Source organism: Pelmatolapia mariae, linkage group LG14 (genome assembly GCF_036321145.2).
Source record: "Pelmatolapia mariae isolate MD_Pm_ZW linkage group LG14, Pm_UMD_F_2, whole genome shotgun sequence".
Classification (NCBI taxonomy): Eukaryota; Metazoa; Chordata; class Actinopteri; order Cichliformes; family Cichlidae; genus Pelmatolapia; species Pelmatolapia mariae.
Window position 1 is genome coordinate 20997375 of NC_086239.1, and position 24460 is coordinate 21021834.

Genomic DNA, 24460 nt, shown 5'->3' on the forward strand with positions numbered 1-24460 from the left:
AGCCATCTGTCATTGTCATTGTAATTAATCTGCTGCTATTTAGTGGATAATGAGATGCTGTCGTGGGTTTTGTGCAGCTTCACTTCCCAGAGACTTGTTTCCTGTCTCTGTCAGAGCAAAGAGAAGAAGGAAGGGCCAAATGAAGGAATGCAACTGGGCCATACTGCAGGGTGGCTGTTGATGGCGTACAGATGGCTAGGACATTTATATAACAACGTTCCCTTCTCATGAGAACACCGCTTATGACATGAAAATCCAGCACTCCTGATACGAGTGTTTAAGCAGTCAGCAACTCGGATTCCGGCGGTGTTTACTTTCTCGTCTTCGATCCACAGACGAAATGTCGGCCATGATGGCCGTGGAGATGGTTTCAAATTACTTAGATAAGTATAACTGGAGTGAGTGTTGCATATTTACCACATTATTTATGGGAAAGGTACCAATTTCACTGAAGCTAATCTGAAAGAGTCTGAGCACCAAGTTGCTCTCAGAAAAATCCTTTGCAATCACATGTGAAAATTAAATGCTGGACTAGAAGAGCTGCTCCTGCTTGGGATGGAAATTACCCTGCCACATGTAATATCTCATGCTAAGGCATTGCTTTCAGCATTCACACAATTTTCCTACTTCAGTCTAAAAAAGAATTCACAGGCATATCGCAGTTCTCGGGAGATGAATATATTTTCACTCTGACAGGGATGGACAGTGTCAGGACCTGTGAAACTTCACACAAACACTGTAAATGCATGTGAGCCTCAATCTTTCAGTTTGAATCCTATTTATTACCTGCCAGAGTGTTTTATTTTTATATCTACACTAGTTTCATGACACTTTACAACAGGTCTGTGAATTGATCATGCCTACAGAACACTACAGAGTAATTTGATGGGCACAAAAATGGGTGTAGAACTCCTTCTTTTAAATGTAACATAAAATCGATCGCTGCTGTCAAAGAAATAGAGCGCTACCAACGGAAAATAGAATGATGAAGGGAACGTGTGAATTTTGACAGTTAAAGGAATGAAGTTATTAAACGCAATTTACTTTATTCAGTATGAAAGGCTGGGTCACTTTACTTTTCAATCATGTCAGATGCTGACAGCCGCACCCAACCACCGTGATCCAATCATCTCAAGGAAATGAGGTGAGGACATGACTTAAGCACAATCTCAGCAGAATTTTGAGGGGATGAACAAAAGATCTCTGTAAGCCCTGCCCGTCTCTTCATTTTCTACCTATTTACTGCCAAGGGCTTCCATTATCAGTATTTGTTACCAAACTCATTTCAGTGATAGATCTCACCCACTCACTGTTTACCAACAGTAAGGTGACTAAGCTAACCCTCTGTCAAATCAACAACCGTTTCACACATGCAGTAAATATGGTGCACTCCAAAAAAAAAAAGCCTAAAGTAAGGTGTAATTTAATAAAACGGGCAGCTGATTTGTCTACAGCCAATATACCTGAACTCTTGTTGGGCAGATTGATGGTTGACACTGGAAGCTAGTCTGTGGGTGCAGGAGTCAAGCATCATTACTGCGGCCAAGCACCCCAGGTATGTGGTTAATGGCAGTAAAGAGAGCAGTCTGCATGTGTGCCAGTTGCTCAATGAGGCTCTGCGGCGTGTTGAGAAAAAAACAGCGAAAACAAGTGCCGTTCACTCCACCGAGCTACACTGTAAAGTGATCATCCAAAGTCATTCAAACCTTTGAGCTGAATTCAATTATATCATTAAAGACTCACAGTTCTCATTAGTACTACATTATAGCGTTCAGAGAAGCTGCAAAGGCGCCAACTTTCATTGCCCCCTTCCAAACTCAATTTCTCTACAGTTTTAGGTAAAGATTAGACATCAAGTCATACTCAAAATATGAGGCAAAGAGTTTTGAGGATTTCTACTGCATGGAGAATGGGGGAAAAAAAACCCACAAACTGCCCATAATGACTCCAGTCAGGGCGGTTTCATTCAAAATAACAACGCTACAGGCCACCTATCCTAGGTGAACTGGAGCCTGTGGGCTGATACAAGGTGACATGGACAGTTCTTGCTGTTTGTTAAATAGACTCTGTGCATTGCTGTTGCCTGGCATAGGCAGCTTGCTGGTGTCTGGGCGCATTAATCAGAGTGTCACCACTGCAGATGAGTTATGAATGAGCTAGAGTACAGTTAGAGATGGGGGCCGCTGGGACATGTACAAACCTGCTGCTACCCTCTTGTAAGCGATGGAGGAGGGATGCTACTGCAAATATTGTGTGCTCAGTTTTTTTGTTTTTTTTGTTTTGGTATCTGCCATGATGCATTGGACAACAACACCGGGAAGCCTTTGTCAAATAAATCATTCATCTCAAAGTCTGCTCAGTAAGAAAAACACAATTATCTATCAGGATACACAGATTTTCAGGTTGTGGGCACCGAGAAAAATCCACTGTGAAAAGTAAGAACAAATCACAAGATTTAACTAACGTCTAACACTGAGCTTGTAAATCCAAGCATTGTTCAGCCTTTCATTCACAAAGACAAAGCACCTGGCTTGTATAATAACTCATGTAAACTCTTGTTTACAAATTTTTTTATTTCATTTGTTTTCTTTATAACTACATGCAAGACCTGGAGGCAGGTAAACAGGGTGATGTGCTCAGTTTCTCAGTTGGTTTTGAAAACCTTTATTTTTGACAAGTACAAGCAGTTTTTTCCCCCAGTCTTCTGTTGTGCAATTTTGGTGAACTTATGTGAATTGTAGCCTTGGTTTTCTTTTCTTAGCTGACAGGAGTGTGACCCAGCGTGGTCTTCTGCTGCTGTAGGACAACCGTTTCAAGGTTCAAGAGAGGCTTTTCTCCATACGTTGGTTTTATTTACTGGTTATTTGAGTTACTGTTCCCTTCCTATCAAATCATAGCAGTCTGGCCATTCTCCTCTGACCTCAAGACATTTTCACCCAGAAAACTGCCGCTCACTGGGTAATTTCTATTTCACAGACCATTCTCTGTAAACCCTTGATAAAACACAGGGAAAATCCCAGTAGATCTGAAATACTCAGAAAAGCCCACCTGGAACAACCAACAATCACAGAACATCCAAAATCACTTACATCCTTTCTTTCCCCATTTTGATGCTTGGTTTGAACTTCTGCCCTGCTGCCATTTGACTGCCTGACTAGATATTTGCATTAAAGTGTGGCTGAATAGGTGTACCTAAAGAAAGTGGTAGTGAATGTATTTGATATATACAAAACCACATAATAGTTAGCACACAAACAAAAATTACAGCACATTTTAATAGGTCTGCAGTAAGCATTGATGCAGCCCTGAGATTTTTAAATGTCAAGCATCTCAATTAACACACCATTTAAATGCGTAAAAATCATCCACTGTTATTTATCCATGGCAAACCTGCCTGATCTTTCAGTGTGAAGCCAAAGTAATATTCAGAAGTCTACTAAACCAACCTGTAGATAGCAACAGAGTCAAAAAGGCAGGTGAACACACCCATCTTGACACTGTGGAGTTTAAAAAGTGTTTTATCTAATCAGACCCTAAAGACAGAGGACAGCATGTCAAGATGAGGACAGCCAATGCCTCAGCCTGTAATCCATTCTTCCCCCTCTGTTGCAGTTATCATTGCTTTTGTGGGATGAAATGCATGAGGTGATATTGCAGCCATTAATAAGGACAAGGAATTGGATTACACTTAATCGATCTGTTTGTAGTCCAGGAGCAGTCTGGCCGTAGTTAACATTGCAATTACATGCTAACGGCAATTATCTTATTAATGCAGACTAGAACAAAGAAAGAGATAAGGGGAGATGCTGATGTCCATTTAACACAAGGTCTCACACACACATACTTCTATGTTTTGTGATATCCTGAGGCCATTGTCAGATCTCGATTGGAATAACGTGACTGCGTGAATGTCAACAAGCTTCATAGAAACAATTTGTACAAAACAGTGATTATGTGCACGTGTGTGTATATCTGTGCTGATAAACGACACAATGAATGAATACGTTCAGTGTGAAATGTGTGTGCAAGTCCAAAATAAACATTACAAGTGCAGTGTGAAAAATGGAGTGATTCTGACGTTTTTTTCTCACCGATTAGAAAAGCTCCTATTAGCGTATTTCATTTTATACATTTTATAAGGTCAAATATGTCAGTTAAGATGAATAAAAATGCATTTTAATTATCTCTTCTTTATCCAGGACAAATATGCCTGACCTTTTACTTTGAACACAAGAGCGTTCAAATGATTGCTCAGGTCAATAATTCTGTGATTTTTTTTTTTTTAACCCACAAATCTGGTTTTAATTCATGTAAACGTGAAAAACATGTTCAGTCCCACCAGAATTTTTTTCTGGTTTAACTACAACAATTATTAATAAACAACTGGGTTACTGCCAATATGTTATTAAAATAAGACTCTCAAACACTGGATTTTGTGCATGCGTTTGTGTTTGTGTGTGAGTGAGTGTGAATAAGCAAATGTGCTGCATTTTTTTTTTTAGATAAAAGTGAAAACTCACCTCTCCCCTCCATCTCCAGATGAAAGCTACCTTAATGACATCTGATTATGCTTCTATGAGCTTTGTGTACTTAAAACATCAAATGAGTCTGCATCATCATAATGGAAAATGAAATCTCCAGATGTTTGATGGCTTTTGGAGCTTAAGACATTTATCTTTGCTATCTCAGCTGTTATTTTTGTTCAGCTAAGAAATGATAATCTATCAGGCTACACTGCAGCTAATTAGTAATTAGTTTTAACAATTCTGTCTAACTAACCTTCACCATTGGATTGATCATTAATCAAAAAATCACTAAAGGTATTTTTTAATGGAAGCACTTAACGTTGCCCATTTTCACTGCACTATTTCATATAAATTGCACATTTGACAGAATTATTAAACATGTAAATAATCTGACTCAAAAAACGAATTAAAACAAAAACGACTAAAAACTGCTTCTATTGCTTCAGTTGAAATAATACTCAATGTACAAAAAACATTTAAAAAGGTGAAGCTAAGAGGCCTTACAGGTGGGCAATTAACATGTTTATATGTTTGTTTCTTTGTCTGAAAACTCCTCCTAGAGCCGGACTTGAGAAGCCAGTCTTGGCACAGGTACGTCTTAGGCCTCATGAAGGTTTTTATCTATATCTAGATATTATGCTGTCATCGTGTTGCCTAGCAACCAGCTATCAACAGATTAAAATGAACCATTTCCGGGCATTTCTGCACCTATAACACCGTAGAAAAGCATTGTATCATTTTTATGTCACGATAGTATCATTTAAGCTAAATTATGCAGGAAGGCGATGCCATCATGTTGCCTGGCAACCACCTAGCAATAGGCTAAAGTGACATTTTTTTTAGCCTTTATGCAGCTACAACACCTTATGAAAGGTTTCTATCATTTTCATTTCACAACAACACAACATTTCATTTATGGACTATAAAGCTAAATTATACATGCCTGGCAACCACCTAGCGATGGGCTAAAACAACCCATTTTTGCCATATTAACAAGATCTACCACTCCTATGTTTTAGCCTTTTCAATGTGATTAACTAGATTCATTTTCCAATAGCACAAACAGACCAAACAATACTGTAGCATGGGCATGTGCTATTGTTTTATAAAAGTAGAAAAGCACCTCAAGGCCTAAAAGTTGAGCAGGGGATCAACAAACTGGAGGATAAATTCATGACAAAACAGTCTTTTAGGGAGGAAATCATTCTTTGTACACGTAAACAAAGCAGAAAAACAGCAAAATGTTCTGCTAGAGGAGACAGCTGCAACTTATTCTTCATCAGAATACAAAAAAATTGATGGTATGTTTACATTTGGGTAATGGAGAGTGCTGACAAACATAAGCCAAGAGGATTTATTCATTAAAATTTACACGAATTCCGATGTTGCTCAGTTCATTTAAGCATCACGGAATGATCCGCTTGTCCTGGGCCAAGAGCCAGAGTGCACATGCGATACTAGACTCATGCAAAATTAATTGTAACAAGCGGTCTGAAAAATGTCTAAGCAACATATTCTACTATTGCCTCCTGCACACTCCTGTATTATGCAGTAAACCTAAGGCAAGGTGAAAGAATTAAAAGCGATGATGATGAGAGAACTTCTGCTCCTAAAGAGTGGTACAATTCATTTCTTAATTAGACATTTGTGCTCAGCATTCCTGCTCTGGATAAATAGGTTAAGAACTGGAAAACCCTTAAGGGACTGTAAAGGCAATAAAAATGAACACAAACTCGTCACAAAGAACCAGTGTTTAAAGGGAGGAAAGGGATGGCGAAGAACTTTGTATTTCCACATGTAAATCACAAGTGTTTCATCCAGATCAACCAACTCGTGACACCCCTCTTTAGGCAGCAGTTACAACATGCAAACAAGAATTATTGCCTTGAAACCCCATATGGAGATAAGGCGAGCTGGTGTTAAATGGAATTTAGGAGGAAATGTCAGCTGGACTCATTTGCGTGATAGAAGCACAGTGAAGTGGCCATTAAACAGTAAAACAGCTCTCTTTATTTGGAGCCTGATAGATGGGGCAGTCATCTTTATTCACAGCCTTTCTTGTCAAACAGAACAAATCTTAGTGTGGCCTCTCTTCTTTCTCACTTGTTTTCCTCTCTTTCTTTACACATATGCAACACCATTATGGGATAGAAGAGCCTCTCAACAGTGTTAATTAATAACAATGGTGTAATCAAATGAAGGGCTGTCCTCTCCTCTCTTTTTTTATTATTGCAGTGTGATTATTCTGCCCTAACGACTTTGTACTTTTGGCTGCGCCCCGTGTTGATGTCTAAACCCAACTGCAAAAGGCAGGGATCTTCTGATAATGAGTCTGAAGGGAGAGCATGGGTGAATCATCTAATAGGGTGAGGGTGACAGAACAGCTGGAAAGAACAGCGCCATTAAGAAAAAACTAAGGTAAGACAAGTCAGGGAAGTCAGTGAGGTTGAAATAAAACAGAAAAAGAATGAGGACTGAGGTATGTAAGTAATTATGGTGACATGGGGGGGAAGTGAGAGGTCAGGTCAAAGATTTGCGACAGCCAAGAGCGTCACGCAAGCTGAGTCAGACAGCTGGGGATGCAGATGTATAAAGGCACAAAGCAAAGGCTCTCACTAAAAGCTAAAGGAGAATTAGACTTGGCTATCTTTAGTCTCCGTGTTTCTGTGCAGAAAACACAAAGGCCATGGTACTCAGTGGCCTGCAGAAGCCAATCATGCTTACGGGTGCACACACTGTTACAAACCAAGCTCAATTCACTTTTAGGGATCATTAAGCAGATCATTGCATGTTCAGATAAGGATCACATGATTTGGATCCAGTGACCCTTTCAGCCCCCACTTCCTCTTCACATCTGGCTTCAAAAGTAAGAGGACAGTGTCAGCAGGCCTGGCTGGTTCAGAGTATCGTGTCCAATCATGGCAGTCTCTTGGACAGACCGGAGAGGTGATGGAATTGATCATCTGACAGGAATGGTAATTTATATTCTCCACATAGTGTACGCCCATTAAAGGATTCATCTTAATAAGGTTCATTCAGTAGCAGAAAGTAATTCAAATTTCCTACTTTCTATGATCAACACTACACATGTCTAGTAATGCAGAGGTGCTGGAACTCCTGAAAAATGGATAGCTCTGTTTTTGTAGTAGATTGTAAGAAAAACATTCCAACTGAAGTTAATTTCCTCACATGGCAAAGCCACTGTTTTATATCACAAAGAAGCATTGTACAAGGCTGGTTTCTAAAAAAAAAAAAAAAAAAGAGAGGGACAAAGACAATGCAACATTTTGCTAATTATTTAAACTTCATATTTAATTTGAAATCCTAAAAAGGCCACAAATCAAGTACTACAACTAGGACATTAGTTGGGTCTTGAAACATAAATTCTCAAGCTGAATTTGATGCAACACATTTCAAAAAAGTTGAGACGGAGAAGCAAAAGAAAAATTGATTGAGTGTAAGAGAGCATCCTTGAGATATCTTTCAGAGGTAAAAACTGGGAGAGGTTCACAGTTCTGTGAAAGACTGTGAGGGTAAATAGTTCAACTATTTATGAATGACATTTCTGTAACTGCAAATTTGTGGATTTACAAAGTATTATTGAAAGATAGATGATCTGGAGAAATCTTTGTACACAAGGAACAAGGCCAAAAACCAATACTGAATCACAAATGCGAATCTAAAGGGTGGTTTATTGCACATAAGTCATCCTTGGAAACTGTTTGGATAAGGTCACGCGCTTTTAAAAAAATATGAGGCAGGTGACCGAATCAACTGTGTGTCTATTGCCATCTAACTAAGGCTAACTTCAGCATGTCAGAACCACAGAATATAGACACTGACAAAGAGCAAGAACAAGCTGCAGCACCAAGAAGCTTTGAAAGTTACTAAGCAGCAAGCGCACTGAGCTACATAGTTATCATGAATGGCATATTATATTTCTCTTCTTTGCATTGATGTCTGGGGGTGAAGGGAATGCAGTCAAAAAAAATCCCTGAAAGCACAAGCAGTTTACAGACAGGCAACAAGTCTGCACCACTTTGGAGACTCAGTCATTAATGATCATTGCTCCTACTACAGATGTTTTACTATTTGAAATGTGATATTTCTGTTTCTGTCTGACCAGTATGGATAGGACTAAAGGCAAAGCAATGGTAATGGTTTGGACATATGCAGAGGAGGGAAACTGGATATACTGGACAAAGGATGTTGAATATGGAGCTGCCAGGCAAGAAGAAAAGAGGAAGACCAAAGAGAAGGTTCATGAGGGAGGACATGCAGAGGGCTGGTGTGATAGAAAAGGAAGCTAGAGATAGAGTGAGACAGAGGCAGACAAGCTGCTGTGGAGACCCCTAAAGGGAGCAAGAAGAAGATTTCTTGTTTCTTGTTCTTGCCTGACATAAATAATTTCGCATCTCATTCGTAATTCTAACAATAAATCATAGATATTATGTAGATGATTCTTGTTTTTCAGCTTATAGTTTTGTTGCAGCTAATAGTGAAGTATACTGGAGCACTAATATAGGCTGATCTCAAGACACATTACACAGTTTTTCTTATTGTCTTATGTCCAGTATATATTGAGCCCGTTAATTAACTATTTCAGTATTCTGCAGGTGATGCCAAACACAGCACTTTTTAATCTGACCATAGTGTGTGTGTGTGTGTGTGTGTGTGTGTGTGTGTGTGTGTGTGTGTGTGTGTGTGTGTGTGTGTGTGTGTGTGTGTGTGTGTGTCCATTAATGGAGTGTTTATTTTCTCAGTTATGCATTCCCTGCAGTACTCAATTAAATGTGACACTGACAGAGACTTGAACCCAATCAATGTCCTCTCTCTCTTTTAATAAGTGTTCCTGATGATGACACACCCACACAGTGAACTCCACAGTAATTATCATGGCCAAGAATCTCTCTGAGAGAAGATAATGAAAAGATCAGAGTTGTGACTAACGATCTCACTTTACTTCTGTCAATGACCCTCGCACTGATCCTTTACACCTACTATGCATATATGTATGCAATACACTTATTTTAAGTGTTAATAGTATCTTTGTCGCTCGCTATTTGCCGTTGTGGGGGAAAATAAATGAAGAAGATGATCCAATCACAATTCAAATGCATTGGAAAGAAAACAACAAGAATCGTTACAGCCAGCTTGTGAGTAAGATAGCATAAGCGATTCAGAAATATACTGGCGAAGACATGCCAAATAATTTCTTTGTTGACAACATAAACTGCTCCTGGGCAATTTACATGCAATAACAACACCCATTCGGAATGAAATCTGCACTAGAAGATGCAGGGCCGATGAAAGGCCATTAATGCAACCAGCTAAGCCGACTTGATTGAAACTGCTTTCAGAATTGCTGTCTGCCTTGGAAACTTACAAAACCAGAGACAAGTTAGGTAGAGAGTCCAATTAGAAGGTGCGGACCGAGAAACTGACCGGGCTCAGACTGAAAGCGCTACAGCTCGCTCATGATGCTTCTAATTAAAGGAGCTTTTACGTTTTTTATTGAGCAGATTACAAACTAATGACTGGTACGGTGACAAAAAATAAAAACAAAAATAAAAACCCATAAGGAGGAAAAAGCACCTTGATCCTGAGATATACATTCATCTCTTGTGCAGAGTATTTGAAAAGTAATGAAGACAAGACGCGTGAATGGGGGAAAGAGAGTTGGGTGATGAGAAAGAGATACAGAACAAGATGAGTGGGAGGACGATGGGAGAATTCAAAGCAGGGCAATAATGCAGATTCTTGGAAAGAGAAGAGGGAACAATAGACGGAGAGTATGAAAATAGACAGAAAGCATGATGCAGTGGTAAAGGGAGACATTTTTCCTCTGTGTTTTTGAATGAGCAAAGCCCCTGGATTAATCAAACTGAGTCACATTGCCATAGGGGGCATCTGTTCTGTTTAGCCCTATTCAGTCTGTTGCAATCGCCAGTGGGCTAAAAGATCCACTCATATTCAACCCGAGGCCTAATTACAATCTGCAAAATTGCCTCACCAGAATGTGCTTCTTATGAGAAAACATATGAGATACAATTAAGACTTTGCTATTAAAACACACACACACACACACACACACACACACACACACACACACACACACACACACACACACACACACACACACACATACAAATCTCTTGCATATTGCAATACTGATAAAAATGTTTCAAATACAATGACATGCAGTTTTGTCATACTGGGTAGATATCAACTAGCATTCAATACATAAGAATCACAAAATGGACTTAGAGGTGAGTGCCTTCATGTGCGTTTAATTTCTCACATTAATATTAATACTTTACTTGTGTTGGTTAAAATATCTTTTGAAATATGGAGTTTAGCACAGCTATATAAAGTGGCAACAGCCCGGACATAAACATGCATGCCCGTGTCCGTTCTTAGCAAAGGCATCCGCTTTTTACAAGGTCGTGATCCGTCACAGGCAAGATTTACTGTATTCATTTTAATGTTGTTTTATTTATATTGCTATAATTGCAGATTAAGCTTGCAGTAAAAACTGTGCATAAAGACACCAGTTACGCCCAGATGGTCAGAAAGGCAACTCAGCTACAGTGTGCATATTTGTGGTGAGGAGAAATCGTTGTAATCGGATTAAAGCTTGAAGTTTTCAAAGTTCAGTATGACACTCCTCTATGTAACACATACATAGCCATCTCTTAAGAAAAATATGCTTAGTTAGAATTATTCCTTGGCTTCCAAAAAACTGTACAAAGCTCACAATGATGCACCATAATAATACAAAATACCTGATAAAAGGGGAATAATTTTCTGTTTTTTCCTCCTATTCCTAACAAATGATGGGTTTTCAGTAATGTAAAGGTAAATTATTGCAGTTCCTCTATACCAGGAGTGTCCAACATATGCAATCTGACCCACCTGATAGTTTAGGAAAAGGTGAAAATTGCAATGAACAAGAGCATAAATTTGTCTGGTTTCTAAATTTAATGCATTACTGACTAAGAAATTAGCCAGCTTGGCTTACTACTCCAAAAGATAAACCAATAATTCACAGAAAATGAAATTTAGGTTTTGGGAGGTGGGTTTTGCTTGTTTGTTATTTATGTGACAGAAGATTAAAAAAAAACAAAAACAAATCTTTCCTGCTTTTTTTCCCCCTATTTACTATAAAATGCTCTGATTTTTCACAGTGTATCCACAGTAAATAACACGGGACGCTTTTTGTGAATTAACAGAAGTCAGAGTAATGAGCCGCTTCTTCATTTTCTGTAATGGTAATTTGTTTCTGAGAGTGTAATCCCAAAGAGCCACCCTGACTGGTTTCAGTAGAATTTCTCAATAAGACACATTATTGAAATTACACTTATTTTTCTCAGGGTGTTCATCCCTAGTTTTATAAATGGGTGGTTTATTAAATGTATACTTAAACTTATTTACATTAAAAGAAAGAGAAACAAAGTGTGCTTTCCTTTTCTTTCCTGGTGGGAAGGGCTTATTAGGCATTTCAATTATTGGATTGTATCTTTCTGATACACTACAGAACAACTTAGACTGTATATGGCCCACAAAGTAAAATGAGTTTGATTCTCCTGCTCTAGTTATTGATTTTCTGCAGTGTATGTTGTGTCTGCAAACTCTGTTCACTAAATGCTAATGATAACACATTGGACAGCTTAGATTAAAATCACTGGGGGTTGTCAAGTGTTCCAGCAAGAGAACTCTGTAGACTCCTATATGAAACACCTGTGTTTATGTCACTTGTTGGGCTTAATGCCATTACTGTCACAGTCTTTTTAAGGCTCATTTGCGGTCATTTGATATACTGAAATGCTACACAGGAGGGTGTGTGTGTGTGTGTGTGCGCGCGCGTGCGTGCGTGTGTGTTAGAGAGAGAATTTAATGACTTTTAAAATAAGCCTTGGTATCAAACTTGGCTGGGAATTTATGGCTCCAGGTGCTAAGCCTGTAAATTATCAGTTTTACTCAGATGTGAGTGTGTACAAGTTGGTGCCGTGTGTGCAACACTGCTTTTTGAACATTTGCACAATATTTCAACAATACTGCAACAATAACGACAACCACAATAATTTTGTTCATGATAATCCGAGTCCAACAGTATTCTCAAGAGTTCATCTCAACAGTGCTTACGTAAAGTTCAGTGAGAAGAGGAAAGCAACTTCAATTAACGTTAATGAGCTAAAATAAATCATGTTAGCAGAGCTTCATGGTGGTGATTTACAGACTGGAGCTTTTAGCACAATGACAAAAAGCTCATCATCACCCATGTCCTAGTTCACATAGTCACATACTATGCTATAACAACGTACCATAGAACAATCGCTTCAGTAAGCATCATGTCAGTATAGTATACAATATTTAAAACTAACTTCATTTAGCTTGAATTTGAGCTGTATGAGCTTTCATGGATGAAAAGAGTCTGTGTAACAATAAGTCTCCACAGAATCTGCCACCCCGGGCTCTAAAGCCACATTCTTTGTCAGACAAAGACAGCAGGCAGATGTAAATAAACTGCTGTCTAACTACTGCATAAACACTTCAATTTCAGCATTAGACAAAGATGAAAATAATGTATTAATTGCCTGTCTTGCACAAAACATCTACACCCACTTTTAGAGCAAGACACCCTGCGATCAAACATCAATATCTTCACAGCAGGAATCTTGTGCCGCTGCTAAACTCCTGCCTACAGCAGAAAAGCCCCATGCAACGTTTAGCATCTGAAAAAAGTGTTCTTCTGGAAAATCTTCCCTGATGTCAATTTGAGAATTAGCCTCTTGAGGCCCCCCTGTGTATGGATTCACATACACACACACACATAGTCTGTATATTTTATAAGTAGACACAGGAACTGACAAGCACTGAGGTGGGAGGAAGTGGTAAATATCTGAGCCTACCTCCCCTTCGTCCCCACCCTCGCTCTTGGGTTTCGTTATCAATCGTGCCCAGCACTCCCAGGGCTCTGTAATTTCCAAATAAATAAATCATTAGTGGCTGCAGCATGAGGATTAATCACTGGCTGCTGCTGCTTCTGCCTCTTGATGGGAGTGTACCGTCACTCCCACCACATTCACATCAAGCCCCATCAGCAGCAGCTAGCTGGGCTACGTCGATTGGCAGCGCCGACTGTGGGGGATTAGAAGCAGCAGCCTGGAACCTTCGTGAAATGCTCATTTCAGCTCTCTTTTTCTCTCTCTATCAGACATGTGTTTTCAGTTTGTGATCATTGTGCTCCTCAGATTAAGTCAGACTTTATATGAAGGACTAAATGCAGCAGAACTATATATATACTTATCTTTAATGAAAATCTGGGATTTGCGGCTGATCTAACTATGAGGGACATGTGTTGATACCCAGAGCTCTGAAAATGGCTAATTGAGTCATTGAGTAGCGAGGGATGGCAAGGGGAAGACACGTTAGAGAAGGATGGGGAAGAACAAGTGCTCTGCTGGACTGAAGTGGAAGGGAGAAAGTCCAGCTAATCGGTCACAGAGCACTCAGGCCGCTGAAACAGCTAATGGATTGTTTGTTTTCTCAAAATCAAAGAGACCTTTCATGTAACACAGAGTTATTATAGCTGCATGCAGTCATTAATATTATAATGAAGTTTCTGTATGATGCACTTCTTAAGACCTGCTTTTTAAAGTGAGGTACAAAAGAAACCATAAAGCAGTTGGTTGAAAATTAGGGTTGCCACCAAATTGCTTTTTTTCCCCAGCTGAATTAGATGGACCGTTCACTCCGATAGTTTGAATGTTCATTCCCTTTCCTAGAAGGCTTTCTTTAGGTTTCAACAGGATCAAATTAAGGCTTTTTAAATCTGAAATGAATTCAGTTCAATAGTGTTTCACATGCAGAGGCTGGTGTTAGCAATTCCAAAAAGAGGGAACAAGATTTGAAACAGATCCCCTGTGTCTTTTTCCTTTTAACTGATGCTCCAGCATGTATACAATTCAAAGCGCTTCCAGTTTGTGGAGTAGACTTGGCCTATAAGCAAACCCCATGTCATCATGCTTTTTGACTTGATACACACTGTACAGCTATAGAGTTTGCATTAGTGTCAGACATTTTAAGATTTAAAATATGAAACAACTGAATATAGTTAACTGCATTGTGGGATTTGAAAACACTGAAAATTCTCAAGTATATGCAATTTTCCTATTTGAAGTAGTTGTTTACATTTATTGTTGTTAGAGAAGATGCAAATTCTTCCTCATCGAGTTTTCATCTCTTTTTTAATGTTCTTCCAAAGTTTAAATTGCTGCTGTGTTGCTGCTGTGCGATTACTTTTTAGGCTGACTCATTAGCTTGTAACCTTTACTGTTCAGACCACCTCAGAAGTGATAGGGAGGAGGCAGAAAGAGTACATAAGAGCTGTTACACTGAAATTTAGACAAATTTGCATAGTTTATGGCTTATTACACTAAGTACTCATGAAGCAGTCTAGTGGCTGCTGCTACATGCTCATAAAATAACTCCTCACTTGATGTGCAAGCAAGCGAGGTAGAGACACAGACAGAGAAACATGAGACATCCTTGCTTTAGAGCTATCATTTTCTTATTTAAATATAACATTCAGCAGGTGTAATATTTGTCTGTACTCTACATAATGGAAGACTAGGAAAATGTCTCGATTTCTTCTTTAACATTTGGACGGTATGGTCAGAACTTGGCACAAACAACAAGAAAGCATGGCTCCATCCCTCCTGAGTATTGTTGCATGTTCATCCCTTTATGACCATAGTGTATCCGTCTTCTAACAGCTGCTTCCAGCAGGATAACAATGCCACAAATATCACATTATCTCAAACTACTTTCTTGAACATGACAATGAGTTCACTGCACTCAAATGGCCTCCACAGTCACCATAATGCAATCCAATAGAGCAACTTTGGGATGTGGTGGAAAAGGAGATTTGCATCATTGATGGATAAATCTACAGCACAGTGCGATGCTATAATGTCAATATCCCTGTATAATGTTTCCACCACCTAGCTGAATCTACACCATGAAAAATTAAAGCATTTATAAAGGTAAAATGGGTACTACCAATCTTTACCTGGCCAGTGAGTATATAGCATATTATTACAATCGTCATCAGGACAATAGTGTTCATGGCAACTTACTTTATATAAGATGTAAATCAGTCATTGTGGCATGTTGACGGCACCGTCTGGATTACAGGCGGAGGAAGGCAGAGAAATGAGGCTAAGTGGCATAAAAATCTGAATGGTGTAATGGGTCTTCAACTAATGCATCCACTCTCAGAGGGCAGCCCTAATTAAAATAGCGAAAAGAAAAATAACAGTTCTAGAGTTTACAATAATAAAAGCAACCAAAAAGCCAAACCATGCTGTTAAAATCTCAGTGTAAGACTATTTGTGATACAGTAGTTCAAGATGCAGAACCCAATTGCTGGGAATGAGGTCTGAAATCAAAGTCTTTATTAACAGAGCCAGAAGGCCAGTCACCATGGCAAACAACTTAGCCAGGGCGCAGAGGTAAAAACCAAAAACTGTTCATAAGCCAAGGAGAAATTACTTGACACATGAGCAAACTAGAATACACAGGGAAATATCTTAAGTGATAAAAAGAAAACACAAGAAATTCAAACTTGAACGGGTGTAACGCTTGACTGCAGAAAGTACCAAGACAATCTGTTTACTGATGAAGAAACAGCAGGGAGTATACAGTATATACTGGGAAGACTGAGTGGATGATTAGTGATAGGTGCTACACATAACTGATGGGAAGAATAAGGAACTGCATAAAACAAATCACAATGTATGGAAGTGAGTGCTTTATACAATAATACAGCAGTATAAGTAAGTGGCGGCAAGTGGCACAACTTAAAACAATGACACCATTTCAGTCAAGGCCACCATAATTAGAGAAGACTGCTATTTCCAGCTCCAGAAATTTATAATTTGTGATATGGTTCTATTCTGGTACATCCCCATCCTTCCATGTGCATATATAGAAAGCATGGGGGAGAGCAGCAAGACAGCAAATATGACACTGATTATATCAGACACACCATAATAACGGAGCTGGGGTGGAGATAGGTTGATAAATAGCTTGCAAATGTGCAGCAAGTGTGGGCAAGGCAAAGTTACTTTGAAAAGTCTGCCCAATATGTGAAAATTTGAAACTGGACAGGCATCAACCACATCCAAAAACAACACTGTAAAAAACTGCAGGTCCATTTTTATTTTACAAAATATTTCAGATGTAAGTTCAGGTAATATTTAAAAAGGGTGAATTTCAACACACAGGTTTATGTGGTGTAAAAAGATATATGTCACATGTAGGAGAATGGAATTCAAAATAATACACTGAAAAAACTGCAATAATTTGATTTTGTCTTTGAATAGTATCTGTTGCATTGTTGTGCCTCAGGACCTTTCTATACTGGTATTATATCATAATTAGCCAGATTTGCATGCACTTGTGCATTTAATATGCATGTGCAATAGATTTTTTTTTAATCACAATTACTATGATATTGTGATGAATCATTTGTTGGAAAACAGAAACTGGAACACTTGGATCTATATCTAATGGGTTTATCTCAGTCACAGGCAAAACATTTCATAGACACATTTTTTTACTTGGTGTAAATATAAAAGTAAATGGATTTAATCAACAATTTAACAATAAAATAATGTTTAGCCTGCCCGAATGTGGTCAACATCTTTTTAATACTAATTATAGCCCGATTTTACTGGCAAAGAAAAAAAAAAGAGTAGTGTTCTGTACTATCACAAAACTCTATATAATCTCTATACTGTATACATACACATAAACATACATTACAGCCACTAGGACTGAGCCAACATGTTGACTGGACTGCAGGCCCAAAGTGGTTCAGCATCTACTCAGCCAGATTAGGATTTCAACATCAATCATTTTTCTTGTCTTGAGGATGAGAACAAGCAGTATTGACCTCTCCTGTATTCCCCCATCACTGATGACTAATTCTCTCTGAAGGGCAAAACTATAATCATGCTTTTAGTGCATCACTCAAATGTCATCCTTTTCATCATAAAGGACAAAAAAATAAAGGTTTAACTGGTTCTATACAGGTGAGGTCTTTATTGTATTTTTAAATATTGAGTTAGCATTACAACTATTTCAGTGGCATCTTGGCAATTCCACGCAATAAATGTATTTGATTGTGCTGAAGCTACGTGACTGCAGCAGTGTATTTCTTTTGCAGCTTATTTAATTATATTCTTATAACTTTTCAATATCTAGGAAGGAAGCAAATTATTTTTTAAAAATTAACAATAGATCCAACAGGTCTGTAAAAACATAGCATTGAACATCTATTTTTTTCTGCAAACTTTAAAATATTGTATATTACTGGACTGATCCCGAATACTGTGTCATGTTGTAAGAAAACTACATAGAGGAATGTTAACTTGTAACATTAAATATCTGCAATACAATACAATACAATACAATACAATACAACTTTATTTATATAGCAAATTTAAAACGGTATACCGAAGTGCTTCACAATAAAACAGCAGGTTAAAACATTAAAATTTAAGACCATTAACAAAGTACTGAATTTGCTAACAGGTCAGTGGCACTAATTACACAATAATAAAAGTGAATATCAAATCAAACTTGCTAAAAACACACAGGTTTTAACGAGACGAACATATGTAGAAAGATAAAAATGGAATTAAGTATAAAATACAGGCATTAACTAACTGGGAAAGCAAGGTTAAATAAGTGATTTTTTTAATCGTGATTTAAATGATTGGATGGAGTCAGACACGCGAATAGCAATGGGAAGGTTGTTCCACAGGTTAGGTGTAACCAGGGCAAACGCCTGGGCAACTCTGGTTTTAAGCCGAGATCTAGGCTGAACCAAGAGTAATTGGGCTGATGATCTGAGGGCTCCCCCAGGGGTGTATGGTCTAAGAAGTTCGACGAGATAACTAGGTGCTGTACTATTTATAATTTTGAAGGTAAGCAGCAATATTTTAAATTTGATGCAGTATTTGATGGGAAGCCAGTGCAAATCAGCAAGGACAGGGGTGATAGAGGCAAAACTTCCGGTTCCAGTCAAAAGGCGTGCCGTGGCATTTTGGACAAGCTGTAATCTATGGAGAAGAGCAGCATGGAGACCAAAGTAAAGGGAATTACAGTAATCCAGTCTAGAGGTCACAAAGGCATGAATAAGGTTCTCAAGATCCTTATGTGGTACCTAATGCTTAGCCTTCGAAATAAGACGCAATTGGTAGAAGCTAGATTTGACTACAGAGGACACTTGTTTGTCAAATTTGAAAGAGCTATCCAGCAGCACACCTAGATTACTAACAGTGTCAGAGAGTAAAGTGGCGAGGGATCCAAAGATATCAACTAGTTGGCCCCGGGGGATATGACTGTCAAACACCACAATTTCGTTTTTCTTTTCATTTAAGATAAGAGAGGCGCCCAAAAGCTATTTTTTGATTTCTCTCATGCATTCTAGGAAGTGCAGTGACAGAGCAACATCATCAGTTAGCTGGAAGTAAATTTGTATAACATCAGCATAGCAATGAAATTACATATTGTATTTTTCAAAGATTAAGCCTAGAGGTAGCATAGACAGTGAGAATAACATTGGGCCCAACACAGAGCCTTGAGGCACACCACAGCAGAAGGATGCAGCAGAGGAAGAATAGGTACCCAGAGTGACAGAGGAGGACCTGTTCGAAAGATATGATTTAAACCAGTTAAGGGCGTCACCTCTAATGCCCACTGTATGTTCTAACCTTGTTAGTAGAATATTATGGTCCACCATATCAAAGGCTGAGGACAAGTCCAATAAGACTAAGACCGCAGAATGACCTGAATCGGCAATTAGGAGAAGATCATTAAGGACTCTCAGCAGAGCTGTTTCAGTGCTATGACGTGGTTTAAAGCCAGACTGAAATTTATCACTGATGTTGTTCGTATCCAGATAGTTCTCTCGCAACTCCAGGCCTATCTTCTCCAAGATTTTGGACAGGAACGGCAGTTTGGAAATCGGCCTGTAGTTCACAAAGTCATTATGATCGAGGCTCCTTTTTTTGAGAACAAGCTGCACTACAGCATGTTTAAAGGCTGACGGAACATGGCCGGAAAGCAATGATGAATTCATTATAGTTAAAATACTGAGCCCAATTGCATCAAAACCATCCATGATAATGCGTGATGGGAGAATGTCATATACAGAATTTGTATTTTTCAGGTGTTCAACTATTTGCTTAAGGGCAGGGAGTGACACCGGCTCAAACTGATGAAAAGTTGATAAACATCCAGGGGTGAAAGCAGGGCTCACAACTAAAGGGTGTGAAGACTTGAGAGATAAAATTTTATCTGTGAAGTAATTTAAAAATTGTTCGCAGAGAGGCGGAGAAGACACCGTCGGCATTTCATGACAGGGATTGACCACTGAATTAAAGATTTTAAACAGCGTTCGAGGATTATGGCCATTAGTCTCAATAATTTCAGAAAAGAAAGCCGCTTTAGTCATTTTAGCAGCATTTTGAAACTTCAGGCGGCTGGTACGTAAGATATCAAAGGATACCTGGAGCTTATCTTTTTTCCACCTCCTCTCAGCTCAGTGACACACACGTCGTAGGGCACGTGTAGAGTCGTTTAACCAACGCTGGGAATGGGTTCTAGGACATTTCATTTAATAGGTGCTACAACGTCAAGGATAGAGGAGCATGTGGATAGCAAAGAATTAGCAAAGTCACCAACTGTATGAGGTGTGGGACAATCAATAATAGTGGGTGCAGAATTAAGGAAGGCCACAGAAAAATTTGCCACAGTTTCAGAATTAATACCTCAGGGTGCAGTTCTGTATTGCATAAATCAACATCAAAAATAACTGGGAAGTGGTCAGAGATCACAACATTGTCAATGTCCTTAATACAAATGTCCAGGCCATATGAAAAAAACAGATCAAGGGTATGGCCTTTAAAGTGGGTTAGTTCATTTACCCACTGAACAAGGTTAAGGGAGTCAGAGCAAGAAAGTCTTTGGCTAATGGATCATCCTTGCAACAGATATGAATATTAAAATCACCAGTAATAAGAACACAGTCATATTTAAAAAGAACAGATCCTAATAGATCAGCAAAGTCTATGAATAAAAGCCTTGTTGTATTTCGGCTCAGGGGGCTGGAGCCTATCCCAGCTGTCTTGGGTCAAGAGGCAGGGTACACCCTTAACAGGTCACCAGTCTGTCACAGGGCTAACATATAGACACAGACAACCATTCGCACTCACATTCACACCTATGGGCAATTTAGAGTCACCTATTAACCTAACCCCACTAACATGTCTTTAGAATGTGAGAGGAAGTCGGAGTACCCGGAGAGAACCCACACAAACACGGGAAGAACATGCAAACTCCACACAGAAAGACCCCAGCCTGAACTCAGAACCTTCAGTTTCCAGAAGAAACTGTCCTATTTTTCAGCTCTGAGTCTTGAAACCAAAAAAAAAAAAAAATGTTCCCTTCATATTTTCTTTGTACCGATGCAGATTTAAAAACATGCATTTTGATTTTCTTCCTTGTTAAGAGACATCAAGTCTTCTTCTGTGGTCTTGCAGTTATTATGGTGCTTTTGAGGTATAAAAATATCCAAACACCCATGACCCACAGTCCTGGCATTCTGAAGATAAGATTTGAAGAGACATTTCCTGGTGAACTCTAGAAGAAAGATAGTCTATTCTGCTAAGAAGCCAGCTGAAATGGGACACAAACAACTCGTGAATCAAGGGCATCACTTAAAACTTACTTCATATATTGCTAAATTTATAGTAGGGATGTCTAATCCAAGCAGTGTTGTGTTGGTGACTAAAGACCTCTGATTGGTGACTGTGACTGAAAAGTGAATGATCAATTTAAAACAAATGTTTTCCTTTTATCCATTGAAAACTAACTGACTTGTCTTAAAGCTAGACGTATTTACAGCATACCTTAAAAAGATTAAGATTAATTAACTAAATTGACCAAACTAGATGTGGCCAAAAAAAGTTATTTTGATCACTTACGCTTGCTTGGATAAATGCAGTTGGTCTATCAAAGCCTATGTTATCAAAGCCGAAAAAGGCAGACAGATTTCAAATTTACTCTGAGCCCCTTGAGCCATAAGCTGCGCTTTGCCTGTCTGTTTGCCAAACGTGATCCAGCAACACTTTAGGATTAGAATTCTGCTAGTGTAGAAAAGCTCGAAGTTGAAGTGAAGTCTTGTTGATGAGAAGAGACACTGACAAGGACATGACACACTCATCAGACCACATTTGAACAGGGAATAAAGGGTTTGTCATATTTCTGTGTACATGCATTTGAATAGTATGCACACTTGTATGTTATGTGTTTGCATCAGTATTCTCATAAGAAGGGACAGCCTGTGTTTGCACGTGCAGACAAACATGCTGTATATATGATGTTGACATGCTATGTATCTCCAGCAGACCTTGTCTACACACTAGTGATCCTATTTGTCTACTTTACATTGTGTGTAAAGTAAATCAGAAGCAAAGAAACTTCCATTTTATTTTAATCCGGTCAACTTCTGTGCTCTGCTCCCTTCATTGGTCTCGTTCCCCTCACTGTGCCCTCTGTTTCTTTCTCTGTCTGCAAACCTCCCTCTTTGGCTTTCTTTTGTTTCCCTTTGTTCCCATGCAGACGTCAGAATGTCAAATGATCGGGGAGGAGAAGAGACAAAAACGATAGCCTCCATTTTAAGTGAAGAACAACGGCAAGTGAAGATCTAATTACTCTTATAAGCTTATGCCAGCACACTGTGTGAATCCTAAACACAGTCTTCCAATAACCATTGACATTCTGCTCTGAGATGGGAGCCAAAAAACATGGAAAGCTCGGGTGGGGGCAGACAGAAGCGGTGAATGAAGAGAAACTCACTGAGGGGGAAAAAAAAGGCCAAGAGGGGAGAGGAGAAGGGTGAGGAGATAGTGGTAGCAGGGGGTTGGAGCAACAGAGAGAAGAAGAGAAGTGTTAATGGATGAGAAAAAACAAGAAGAGTAACTAAGTTGGAGTGACGAGAGGAGCAGTTTCAATTATCATCATCTAGCACACAACACCAAGTCAGTCTCTTTGAGTTGAATAGCAGAGCAACTCTCTTTGATCCGTTGATGGAGCATGTATGGCAATCACTAAGAGATGTCACTCAAGTGGAGGGCCTTGGCAATGTGGGGGGTTTCTACACACTTATGCCACATTTGTTGTCGTCTATGTTCTTTTAAGTTGCAGATAGCGAGCAAATGAGTGTGTACATAAACATGTAACCCCCTCACCTCAACTCCACTGCTCCCACCTACACATGCAGGCTATTCAAGCATAGGTCATTCCTCCTCTATATTTCATCCAGAGTGAATGCATGATGTGTCTTAATGGAACTCTGGCTACATTGTCAATTCAATCAATACTCTTGCAAGCACAGGCACATGCCCTGGACTAGCAAGCTAACAAGGAGGCTCTGAGCATGTCTAAAACATACAGACGCACTTGGATAAAGAGCACTGGTTCACTTTTTGTTTGTATTACTTAAGGCCAAAAATATAGGATTTCACATCGAGATAGCAAAGTAGCAATATCCTTCTGCCAGGTAGTGACTCTAGGTCACTACCTGGCAGACAGATATTGCTATCTATTTATGGGAGCTAGTTCTTTGTCAAGGTGGCTGAATTATATAAACAAGTTAGAAATATTACCGCAAACATACAATGCTGTATGATTTTACATGACTCTTGACATCAAATCTGGTCGACAAATCACTGACGTTTTACTGAAAGATTCATGTAAAGGATATTTCTCTCAACACTTGCCTCTTTTGTTACACAGCAATGAGGAAGCCAACAAAGATCAATCATATAACAGCTCCCTAGCATTTTTATCAAGGATCATAAACAAAAGTTCCAAAAGTTTTAAAAGAAGTGTAGAGAACTTCAAGACATGTTGAGGAGGTAGCCATCTAAATCAGCTGTGTTGGATCAAGGACACATCTAAAACGTGCAGGACACCGGCCCTTGAGGCCTGAAGTAACACATTACTTTTCTTGAGTAAAGACCCCAACGCTGATTTTAGACTCCATATCTGGAAACTTATTAGTCTTGGTGGCCGTGCTGATTTTTTTTGAGTCAGACAGTTTTTAATATGGATCAATGTAATGTCGTGGTAATTTATTAGCTAACACTAGCTAGCTTGATTAGCAAGCTACATTCACAAACTGTACTAGTGCAACACATAAAGGCACACATACCAGCTAATTAACTAATAAAACACCAGAAACACATTTACCAAAACTGATGCACAAACTTTTATGGATGCTCCGAGCCAGCAGAATAACAATAAGATAATCCTTTTAAAAAAACAGAAAAGACTAGTTTAAAGACTCTGGCAGCATAAAACATGGACGAAGTTTCTGGGATACAAAAATGGAGCCAAAGTGGAAGTGCCTTAAAACCTCTGTTCTCTCTGACAGCCATAAGATGGTGATACCTCTGATTGCAAAAACATTTCCAGTCCTATAGAATTAGCCAGTGAGTATGTAGATTCACAGTCAGACCCACGCCTCCACATTACGTCCGTTTTTTGGCAAACAAGATGGCGACAACAGAAATGCTCATCTTGAGGATTCAAACAGGACTTCAGAAATGTGCCTTGACACAATTGTTGTGATTTGTGTTCGAAGTAGGATGAATTCTGGCAGATGGGTAGCTTGGCTCCAGCTGTTAGCACAGCGGTTGGGAACTCAAGGCCTCAAGGCTCGGTGTCCTGCAGGTTTTAGATCTCACCCTGGGTCATCACACCTGAATCAAATGATTAGTTCCTTTGCCTCTGGAGAACTTCAAGAAATGTTGAGGTAATTTAGCCATTTAAATCAGCTGTGTTGGATCAAGGAC

General features: G+C 39.0%; 1 protein-coding gene across 3 annotated transcripts in view; it reads right to left on the reverse strand.

Moving 5' to 3' along the window:
* Nucleotides 1–24460, reverse strand: part of grik4 (glutamate receptor, ionotropic, kainate 4) — a 342449-nt gene that overhangs the window by 279881 nt on the left and 38108 nt on the right. The window contains exon 2 of one of the 3 annotated variants that reach the window (XM_063492891.1): nucleotides 13439–13503. The exons of the other annotated variants lie outside the window; for them this stretch is intronic. The gene's annotated coding sequence lies outside the window, so the exon portion shown is untranslated. The remainder of the gene's footprint in view (nucleotides 1–13438; nucleotides 13504–24460) is intronic. 3 annotated transcript variants of the gene reach the window in all.